Source organism: Mustela putorius, unplaced genomic scaffold (genome assembly GCF_011764305.1).
Source record: "Mustela putorius furo isolate JIRA1106 unplaced genomic scaffold, ASM1176430v1.1 tig00003834_pilon_pilon_pilon, whole genome shotgun sequence".
NCBI classification, from domain to species: Eukaryota; Metazoa; Chordata; class Mammalia; order Carnivora; family Mustelidae; genus Mustela; species Mustela putorius.
This window is the reverse complement of record NW_025421987.1, coordinates 39,848,595-39,860,639: the sequence shown is the minus strand read 5'-3', so window position 1 is coordinate 39,860,639 and position 12,045 is coordinate 39,848,595. Positions and strand designations below refer to the sequence as shown.

The 12,045-nt window shown below is 31.7% G+C and overlaps 1 protein-coding gene across 18 annotated transcripts in view; it reads left to right on the top strand.

The window, feature by feature from the left end:
* Window positions 1-12,045, top strand: part of ZBTB20 (zinc finger and BTB domain containing 20) — a 789,640-nt gene that overhangs the window by 300,010 nt on the left and 477,585 nt on the right. The gene's annotated exons all lie outside the window — the stretch shown is intronic.

Genomic DNA, 12,045 nt, shown 5'->3' with positions numbered 1-12,045 from the left:
TATATCTTCACAAATTGAGTGAGAAAAAGTGTGGGTACCTTCTAATTCCATCCCTTTTCTATCTCTACTTTCATGTATGGAAGAATAAGTTACTCTTTTGGTTACTATTAGGAAGAATACAAAAACATAATCATTTGATATGAGTGATATTATTCTTGAAACACAGTGCCATGCTGTGTTAACTTTGCACGCTAAAAAAAAAATGGGGAGACCCATAAGTTAGTTTGATAGTCTAGCATTACTGATAACCACCTCCATGATTCTGTGTTCTAATAGTACTTACTCCCTTGTGTTGATGCAAGGATTGCCAAAGTGAATGCAATTAAAGCATGTGGAACATAGGTGACATTAATTAAATGCAGTATCTGTGTTAAATGTTAATATCTATTTAAAAAAAAGAATAAAAATAAGAAAACTACATTTTTAGGATTATCCAGTAGAAGCCAGAGGTATGAACTCTGTTAAGTACTTTTTAGCATTATAGTCTAATTTCTTGAAAGTAAGAACAAAAAATTGCCAGATTGTACAAGTTATTATTTTTAATTGAGAATGATTATATAAGAAATTGCCATTTGTTAAAAGCATATCATATATTATCTTGGTAGAAGCTTATATTTTTTAAATTTCTCATTAATTATTATATTTTTAGTCTTGGCTTTAACCTTAATCTTATCACACGTGACCTTAGTATTCAACCTTTTACTCATATTATTTATGATGTTTTGTAGGTGAAGTGCTTGTGTATGGCAACTCAAGGCACAATTACGTAACTTTAATTTTGCTGTAAAGTTAATAGTTCAAAAAAAATTTTGTTCCTTGCTCTTTGCCTACTTTGCTACTCCTCAACACTCAGTATTGGTATTTAGAATGATAAAATAAGCATTCCCATTAGAATGGGAAGAGATCACAGAGATCAACAAGTCAGATTCCTTCCTCAGAGGGATGAAGAAACTTGACACCCTAACAGCAAAAATAGCTGCGGGCGGTGGAGGGGTGGGGTGGGGGGGTGTTATTCCACATACTGACTGTTCTAGTAATAGAAGATCATAGTTTCTTATCTTTCTAAAAAGAATTGAATCTGTTCAATTGATTGTTTAATTTTACATTGATACTCTGAACCAATAGATTGACAGTATAAATCAATGTTACCTGTGAATAGACCATACACAATATTTTAAGCCTATCCAAGTAGGACAGTAGGCCACCTATGCTTGCCGGTTTTGTAATCCCTGTAAATTCACCATGATGTTAAAGCCCACACTGACACTCTTAAGTGATTATCTTGAAGAATTCTTCTCTAGCCATGTAACTTAAACAGTCTGGATAATGAGACTACATGGTCTCTGCATGGTCTACTAAATACTTCCAGGAAGTGGAACCCCCTTCTGGAGTTATGAGAGAAATATCACTTCTAAAATGCCTTTAAAAGTGCTCCAGCATAAACATTACACTGGAACATTTCATTAGCTTTTTGAGAACAATAAAGAAATGTGGAGCATAATAGGCTAATATGTTTAAGTGGCCTTGGTAGAACCCTACTTAACTCAGTGGGATTTTCTGCAGCATGCAGAGGTAGAAAACCATTCCCTACATATTTATTCTGTAGGACTGCCTCCTTTTTTATTGCATGCAGTTTATATCAAAGGGAAGTGACTTTACCTGTAATTCTAAAACGAAGAAAGTCTCAAAATACAACTTTTAGGAAAATCACTATTTAGATATGATGATGGACAACCAGCAGTGCTAGCTTTTGGCACCAGGGCTGTCTGTCAATAAAGATGGAAGAGAGGCCAAGCTCAATCTCATTATTTTCTGGCGTCATAAGACTTAAGTAACCATCAGGGTATTAAGATTTGTAAAGTCTCTAAATTCCTAAAGAAAAAGGCAAGATGTAAACCAAACCTTATCGGTCACAAATTGCAAGAACTAATTAAATTAATAAAAATTTTCAGTTACCTAAGTCAGCAGTAAAACTTTTCTGCACAATATTTTGAATTAAGTAAAATGATAAGTTAATGAAAAATGTAAAATGGTAATTTTTATGGTTTTATTAAAATTCCAAGTGACTGCTCTGAATATATTGCTGGACTTGCAGTATGATCCTTTCCAATACTCTTTATCTCTCTGAGCTTCTATTTTCTCTGTCATAAATTGGGACTCATTAGTCTTAGCAATAATGTGATCATTGTGATTTTCTTGAGCTTGTAAGGGAAAAATGGATGTAAATTAAGCCCACAATTATAATATTTTAAGTAAGTTCAAATAGACATACATGATAACAAATTAAAAGTTTCCCTATAGATGTTGGTTTCCTTTGTGTAGACAAGTTGTCACCAAAATTTATTGAACAGTAAGAATTCCTGTTTGTGTGGCATTGAATTAATGATACAAAAAAAAAAAGGCTCTTGACTGACAGCTCTAGTGGCTGAAGTGGCATATTTAAACCATTATGTTTGTTTGTTTCACTTACTGTCAAACTCTGTCTTAGAAATACTATCAACTGGTTATAATGATAGATGGAATCTGTCTTTCAGTTCCAGATATGTTTTGTATCAAAGTTTCTCTTCATTGGTTTTTGGAATCTATAGGCAAAATAATACATAAACACAAATGTAAATCCCAGCTGTAATTGTTTCTTAGCATTTGGTGACATCATAAATCACTTAAGATTTATACTCATATTGTATTATAAATATCACTAGAACCATTCAGTAGGAGGATGAAAACTCTAAACAAAACTTGAAAAATAATGCATATGCTTCTTCTCACTATGAGGAGCGTTTCCTAGCTACCCTATTTACCCCAGTGGAATTTTACAAAAATGTTCCTGGCTCTCAAAGTTAATATAACAAAGAATCAAGTGGGTTTAATTTAAAATTCACCCCTAAATATGTTTGCTGATTTTGAAATTCTGATTTTGTGCTTATGTAATACAAAAACAACTTTGGTTTTAAAACAAAAATTGGCAAAAAAAAAAAAAATAGTAGTGCATTATTATGTTTCTAATCACGTATGGTGTTTTAAAAAAAAAGGATTCAAAATTGACAAAATTATTTCATTGGCATTGCAGTTCAAATGCATGGCTTTTCTTTCTTATAACTTGCATAAAGTAAAAATCAAATCAACAAATATTTCTTAAATGAGTAATATATAAGCTTGACTGATTTTTATAGTATGTACTCTAACAATGGCACTATAGATAAATTTTCATTCTGTGTTTTTTATCCTTTGCCTTACAAAGTTTATCGCATTACAGTTTATGGTCAAGTCTGATGTGCTTTAGCATCAATTTTAAAGTGTCTGGGGTTCTTAAAAATGTTTCCCCAGTAATATGGATAATGCTCAGATTCTGGTATTAATGGCCCAGCTTTCTCTGATTTTTCTTATAAGTGCTTTTTTGGGGTAAAATACATAAACTTAGAAAGAGAAGTTTCCTTGGCTCATATTACAGTCAAGAGACAATGATGATACTGAAGTCCTTTTCATAATCAGGGCCTTTGAAGAGATTGTCCAGGTAGTCTTAGCCAAAATATCCCTCTCATTGTACTCTACTCCAGGGCAACATGTGGCGTGCCAGCTGGATGCCCTCCCTACATGCCTCAGGTGGCCACATTTCAATGGTGTCTATAGAGCACAGGCCAAATTCTCATTCTCTGTGTTAATCAGTGGGAGAATTCCCATAGAAAATGGGATGGGAGCATATTTTAGGAAAATTCAAAGAGATTATCCAGATGATTAGGCCAGGACATTGTAAATTCGGGTTTTATGTAGAATTTCTATAGCATTATCTTACTTGACCAAAGAATGCTAGAAAATTTGGGTATATTTAGAAATTAAAAATAATCATGCTTTTTATTCCAGTATGCTTTCTCAAGAGAATCCTGCAAAAATTTCCTTTGGATATAATAGAAGCTCATCTTGATTCCTAACATCAAAGACAACTGATGTATCTAGTAATATAATTTGATTGAACTTTTTCCCATGATCTTGAAAGGATCTGAATTCTACTTATAGAAGTCTCATTATACTTCTCTTTTCAATTAAATTCTAATCAATTCTACAAACGTTTAGTAAGTGTTTAATGTACAAAGCCCTGAGATAGATGCTCTGAATAATTCTGTGTATGATGCTTTATGATGTGTAACATATTTTCACATTCATTATTTATGTGGTAAAGATTTGCCTTATAATTATTACTTATTTAAATTGCCTAGGTGATGCTGTCTTTTGAATTTAGGGTAGAGTTTTGTTTTTGGTGAGTCCAGAGACCATTGCAGAAATACATTTATTTTCCCTTGAATGTAAGATAAACCCATATCATTGTATCATTATATTAAATTGAGTTGGGATGGAAACGGTGGTATTTCCTGAGATTTTCTGTTGGTTTTATATGTCACTAGGTTCAGTCTAAAATGCATTTTTAATGACCTAATTGAAAATATTTGCCAATGTGTTCACAAAAATAATTTATTACAATTTTAAGACAGTATTGATTTATTGAATTTCATATGTCTTTTTTAAGATAAAAAAATTTGATTTTTCCAGAAACTATTCATATTTAAAATTATGTCCACTTCTGCTGTTCAACCATGAAGACTGCAAGTGCTTTACAACTTCTGGAGGATAGGTCTGAAAGCTATTATTCTCCATTTAGCGTGTACTCTATTCTCTAATATTGTTGCATCTAATGCCTATTGAAATTTTCAGTTTCTCTACTAATATTATAAAGTCTTATTTCTACATATTTCTGAGATTTTTTCAAGTCATTTTCTCAAACTTTGTAAATACTTTAAAACAACCTGTTTTATTTTATTTACCTTATTTCTCTTATCTATAGTGTTGAAATAGAATTTATCATTTAGCATTTTTAATATTTATAAAAAATTTAAAGGGAAATCGTCTTCATTTTTAGCACTGAACACATCATTCTATTCACAAACCCAAAACTCAAAAACTGAGAGGAACATCTTTATTTGCTTTATTTCTATATCAAATGTGCAAAAAGTCACTCTCCAGGTAACCTTCAGCTATGTCACCCTGGGTGTTTGGCCAGAGGGCAGTCATGTTGACCCCATCTGCAAAGGCTGGCTAAATTAGAATCTTGGACTACTAGAATCCCATTCATCAAGGTCCACATAAAGTAAGGTAGGTGGGAAGCAGGAGCACAGATGGTAGGGTCGGCAGCAAGGAACTTGTTTGTTGACATTGATATAGACCCTTCTTCTTGCCAGAGTGACTCCATGGACTTGTTTTGGCATGGAAGACTAGGCCAAAGCTATCATCTTAATAGAAGGTGAGCGGCAGGCAAACAGGAGAGATCCATGCACAGTAGGTGTTTAAGGTTGGCTTAGGTTTTGTCTATCAGCTTGACTGTCATACAAACTTGATTGATGTGCAGTGGGGCTTGAAAGTGCTGCATTGATGTTGAGGACTGTGTCATAAGGTTCCTGATATGGTGCACATGTCTGAATGGAGTTGGACATTGACTATCCTTGCCTATGCCAAGCAACACCAGACTTGAGTGCATTATTCTGCAGTTGAGTAGCAGATGGTGAGTGCAGACGTTTGGAGGGGGTGTGCCTTCAAACACAATATGGAGCCAGCAAACTTACTTAGTAGGTTATTGCATGTCTTGACTTTGGCAGCTATTTTTTAAGCACTGATGAAAAATCCAAGTCCCATCCATTGTTACTCTCAGAATATTCAGCATGGTTGGTGTTCCGGGCAAAGGAGATGTGAAAATCAAATGCACTATTCACTGTGTTGGCCACAGTTGGTTGAAGGTAACTCTTTGGTGTTGGCTAAATGGACTAAATACACATTCTCAGACTGAATATTACTGAACTTGATATCAAAATAGTTAATAACAAAATAGGTAAACTTCATCTTGAAGTGGTCAGAGAAAGGACTATCAAAGTACTGGAAGCACCCTGAGGTCAAACATGGTACTTTAGAGTAACTTTATTTTCTTTGATTTTTAATTTAGTTCAGGGAAAAGATGATGTTCTTTGGAAATAAAAATAAGAAAATAAAGTATCTCAGTAGGGGTTCCTTATACTCAGAATTAAGGAGATCCATAGATGAATGAGCAAAGTAATTCTGTATGTATAGGAAAAATGGTTTTTATTGGTGGTTGGTTTTTTCCCCTGAGTGGGTTCTGACTGAATACATATAAATTCACTTTAGGTTTAAAATAAAGGGTTTTTTGGGTTTGTTTGTTTGTTTGTTTGTTTTTCAGATTAAAAGGTAAAGTATACTCATTGCATATAATTATGGAAATAGAAAAAATATATAGCACATAAATTTAAACCAAGTATGAACAATTCTAAGATTTTGTTCTGCTTCCTTCCAATTTTTTGTACATTCTAAGTGGATGTGTATGTGTACCTATTTTTAAGTAAGAATTTGGATCATATAGTTATATTCTGTTTTCTTCAAGTAGCATTAATTATGTTATTAGTTCTCAGTCAAAAAATACCCATTCTTAATGGTTGTATAATATTATACCTTATTTATGTACCAAAAAATTTAAACTTCTCCATATTTGATATGTAGGTTATTTTCCACCAGTATTCCTACTGCTCTGAGGGCTATTCTTATATATACACTTTTATCTTGAATTATGTTCTCAGCATTTTTTTTAGAAGGTTGATTTCTGGGTTAGAGGAGGTAAACGTCTCAAGGTTCTCTTGTCAACTCCTTCCAAATTGTATGTGAGTGCTTTTCTAAGAACACTCTTACCTGCTTTGAATAGTATTATTTTGTAAATATTGCTAATTTAGCAGGACACAAAAACCTGGCTTATTTTATTTTAATTAGCATCATTTTTCTTAATATGGAGCTGAAATGTCTTTCATATGCTTATTTGCCATTTTCTTCTTTCTATAAATTGTTTGTTCATGTTCTTTACTCATGTTGTCTTGATGATTTGCAAAATTTTTGAAATGTTAAGTCACTACTTTGTCAAACATAATGCAGCTCAACCAATTTTTATATGCCATTTAATTGTTTTTGTTGTGAGAAAGTGTTAAGTATTTTTTTTAAGATTTATTTATTTATTTGAGAGAGAGAGAGAGCATGCATGTTAGTGCATAGCAGGAAGGGGCAGAGGGAGAGAGAGTCACAGTCCCAAACAAACACTATGCTGAGTGGGAAGCTTGACACTGGGCTCTATCTCATGACCCTGAGATCACAAGCCTGAGATTACTACCTGAGCCAAAACCAAGAGAAGGATACTCAACAGACTGTGCCACCCTGGGAATCCTGAAAATGTTACGTATTTGTACAATCAATTCTATTTTATTTTTTTCCATATGACTATGGCCTTTGCTTTTATCATCTTTTTTCATCAGCTTAAAATCAGATAAAAATTTGCCATTTTTCTAGTATCATTATGCCTTTATTTTGTATTTTTAACTCTGTTCCTTCCAGAATTTATTTTAGTCTAAGGTATGCAATAAACATCTTGAGTTTGCTCTCAATAGTTAATCAGTTTGTCCCAACCCCATTTAGCCTTTGGTGTCATATTTATTGCTTACTAATTTTTATCAACATTAGGATCTATTTTTGAATTATCTGTTCTTCCACTGGTTCCATAAAGTTTCCATTATTGCCTCACAGTAAGTTTATACATCTGCTAAGTCAAATCCTTCCTTATTTTTCTTTTTTTCAAAAATACTCTGACTATTGTTATCTACTTATTCTTCAAGATTAATTTACCTCATTCAGTTCATAAAAATGTTCTGTTGGAATTTTTATTGGAATTTTATTAAACCTATAAATTAGTATCTTTGCAATACCTATAAATTAGTATCTTTGCAATACTGTCTTCACATTCAGAAACATCCTATGTTTCTATTTATATGATGTTTCATACATAAATACATTATGTCTTTCTATTCATATAGGTTCCCAAATTCTTTATAATATTTTTTTTTCTTGTTATACTTAAGTGTAGGCATGCTGTGTTCTTGTTATTGTCCTTATTTGTGAATATTCCATTTACTAATTGTTTGGTTAAGAAAAAACATATCTTCTTTATAATGGTTTTGTTATAATTTGATTTACATGAATTTTTAAAATGATTACTATAATAGGTTCAGCTGACATCCATCTTTTCATAGATACAACAAAAAGAAAAGAAAGAAAATGCAAAAAAAGTTTTCTCTTTGTGATGAGAATTCTTAGGATTTATTCTAACAACATTCCTATACATCATATAGCAGTGTATGATATTTACTACCTAGCTACTTTATTCAACTTTCTTAATAATTTTAATAATTTTTAGAAGTTTTCTCAAGTTTTTAAGGTCACTCAATTATCTGCAAGCAATGATGACTCAAGATATCTTCTTTTTTTCCTTATTTCTCTTTAATGTCTTACTTCAATGACTAGAATTTCTACAACAGCTAAGTAATAACGAAGACTCAAGTATCCTTGTTCTTGATTATGTGGTAATGTCTCTAGTTTTTTTGTTTTTTTTTTTCAAAGTTTTAAGGTGGGTGTTTGTTGTTGATTTGAGACAGATACTCTTTTTCATATTGGATTAGAATACTATTTCTGACCCATTGTTTATTAAATATGAATGTTGAAGTGCCTTTTTGGATAAATATTTTTAAACTCTAACTGATGCACATAGACTTTTATTGTGATGTCTCTTTCAACCCAGAGCAGTTCTAACATATATTTATTCAGTACTTACTATGTGCCAGAAATTGTTTGCTGAGCATTGGAATTCAGATGCATATTCCCTTTCTTTAAAAACATAGGATAATTCAGAACATGATAATTTAGCAATGGATTTATAGTAATTAACTTCCCATTATTAAATTGCCCTTACATTACTAGAAAAACATCACATTTAGTATTTTATGAAGAACACTTTGAAGGCTTTTATAACCTAATTGTATACCATGTCAAAATGTGGACTTTAAAAATTGCTAAAAGTAAAATTATTATTTATAATCAAACTTATGGGTTTTTATATCTGAAGTGTTCAGATTCTAATGAAAAAAATCTATAAAGCTTAATAATGTCTCAAAAAATGTATAACTCTCTATAATATAGATTGTTTACATTCTATATAATCAAGAAAATGGAATTTCCAATCATATATAAGATATAAGATATCACTTCTTATATCTTATTACAGAAATGATATGAGATATTGGGACCCATCACTTTCATGATGGCAACATTGTGTTTTTATTTCTCTGGGAGTCTTCTGCATTATCTGTGGGATTTAAGTATACATTTAGATTGATTTATTTTCAATTGAAGTTTATTTTTTATTGTATTGCTTCAATGTACTTTAGCATAATTTACTTTATTTTTTAGAATTCTTTCTTTTGTTCTTTTATACAATATGCATGAACATCTGCTATTTAAAACTTTACTTTTTTGACCTGATTCTTTATGTTTCACTCAAATCAAAACAGCAAATATTGATTAAGAATCAATTTTCTCATCAGCATCATGCTAGTTGTTACGAATTGTAGTATAGAAAAACATAAATCATACACTGTCAGGGAACTTACTTTCTAGTTGGTAGATAAGACACAAACAAGGAAAAAATGCAAAAACACACATCCTAATGAAATACTTATTTTTATAGTAGCTAATATAAATACAGTCATATTCTTGTTTTATATTTAAGCAAATGTATTACAATTCACAACATACCTTTTGTATATTGACCTCACCCTGACTTCTTCATGCTTTTCCTATACTATTGTACCTTTACAATTATTTCTTGCCTTGCTGCTTAAAAATTATATTTACTTTTGCAAGATTTTTAAAATTCTCTTTGGAACAACACCAGATAGACAAATGTCATGCACATTAATTTCTGAAATATTACCAGTGATAATTTGTCTCACACAAAGGTGACCCTGCTCAGCATTTGGAAATAGGAGTAGTACAGGCCAATATAATTGTAGGCTGAAAATCATTGCTTTTGGAATCTCTTATTTCATTAAAAAACTTGCCCTGATTTTTAGAACTGTTCACAAAAGAATTAACATGTAAAGTAGGAGAAATTCAAATGCTAACATGAAGTTAGCATCTCTACTAAATGGGAATTTTAGCAGTAATCTTTGGTACATTAAGGAAGTAGAGTCCTATCCTTTGGGCTTTGATTAGATTTTTATATCATGGGGACATTTATTTTAAATTTTGTCATTTGATCTATGTTCAACTTATAACCTTAATTTTTTCATATTTTGGAAAATTTATATCCCCCTCAATTTTTAATGCCTGCATTGCATAATGTTTGTCACAGACCACAATACCTATCCCAGTGGAACTGTTATACTATCTTAATTCAGAAGTAATACTATTGATTAAGTAATACTTACAGCTTCCAAACTTCAAGGCATTTTTTCAGCTACCATTCTCCCTAGCCTCACTGTGAGCTTCCTGTGTGGTATCATTCATCTGAGGTCTTATTAAAATGTAAATAAATTATACCCAGCGCACTTCCTCTATTTGCCCAGCTTGTTACTGTATCGAAACAACTGTCTTAATGAAACACATATTGATATATTGTGTATTTCCATGCTAAACCAAAGTGAGAAGGAAGTTATGTGAATATATAATAGAACTCACTTCGTAACAGTTTTTGTTAAAGCGTTTTATGAATTGGAGATAATCTGAGCCATGGGAGATGATGTAATTCTACATGACAGAGCTCACAGATAGAATTGGATTAGACTCTTGAGATATATGCTTTCGGGTTTTTATAGTGCTTTACCTTTATAAGCATAACTAACTTGCAGTTTTCCTTACTAATATTATAGTATTGTGGTAAATATGGTAAAAATAAAAATAAACAACTTTGTTATCTAAAGTAATTTCTTTTTGGTCTCTGTATACAATATTTGACTTTTTGACATAAAATTTACCATCTTATTTTTGTTTTCCATTGGTTAAGGAAGCTATTTCTAACATCTGCATTATGGAGTAGAAATGGTCTAACACTTGTGTAATGTCATACTATGTTATGTATAAAAGATAATCTTCATAGGACATGATCGGATAAAAGCTAACTCATGTAATTGTAAGCAACAAGAATGAATAATAATAAGCATGAGTAATAATAGTAGACCTATGAAATACAATGGTACTTGGTTAATTGCTCAATTAGTTTGTAGAAAATAACCATTACTGCTTGAGTACATACCAAATAGGGGGAATAGGAGGCAACTGAGTGATGTGCTGAAGAAAAAGAAGAAGCGAAACTGAGATTAAAATTTGTCACGTTTGATGAAATGTTGACATGCCAGTAGTAATTGATCGTCTCTGTGATCAGACTTTCTGGTGTTTGTAATTTTTTTCTTATACTTTCCTTTTTTTCCCCCTTTTTCCAATGAGCATGTATTAATTTTGTAGCCAGAAAAAGTTAATGTAAAAATGTGTTATGTATTTTATGTTATCCCCATTTGCAAATAATTCATTGAATGAACTATATAAAGTCTCCCAGGGAGAGTGGAAGCCACGAGCTAAATTTAAAGGCAAAGTATTCCATTACACAAATAATCCATTGTCTCAGAGCTTATTAAGTTTTGTTATCACTTTCTCATTGTTTGAAAATTCCAAACTGAAGACTATTTAATTAAGGAAATAGTAATAATATGAGTAACATTATGTTCTGTACCCACTTTTTCACTCCACTTAGGAAGAAAAGCTTCACTAAAGTGAAAATATGATCTGATATATGTTGTTGTCATCTATGGAGAAAGACCGTGTTAGAAGCATCCTTTTTCTCCTGTTCTGTTTCAAAATCAGTTTCCCTGAGAACTGTATATATAATTAACATCTTGTTTAGCCCAAGTCATGGGGACTCAAGTTCATGTGGTGAGGGCATTACTAGGAGGCTTACCTGAATATTCATGTGACATGCAGCAGCTATAGAGCCAGCTAAATATTAATGGAATAGAAATATTGTTAGAAATTCTATAGAAGTATATTATACTGGGCTTCTTACTTACATAGAGGGTTAGTACAATTTAGAAAAATGTGACCTCTTTCAGAACCTTTGTACAAATT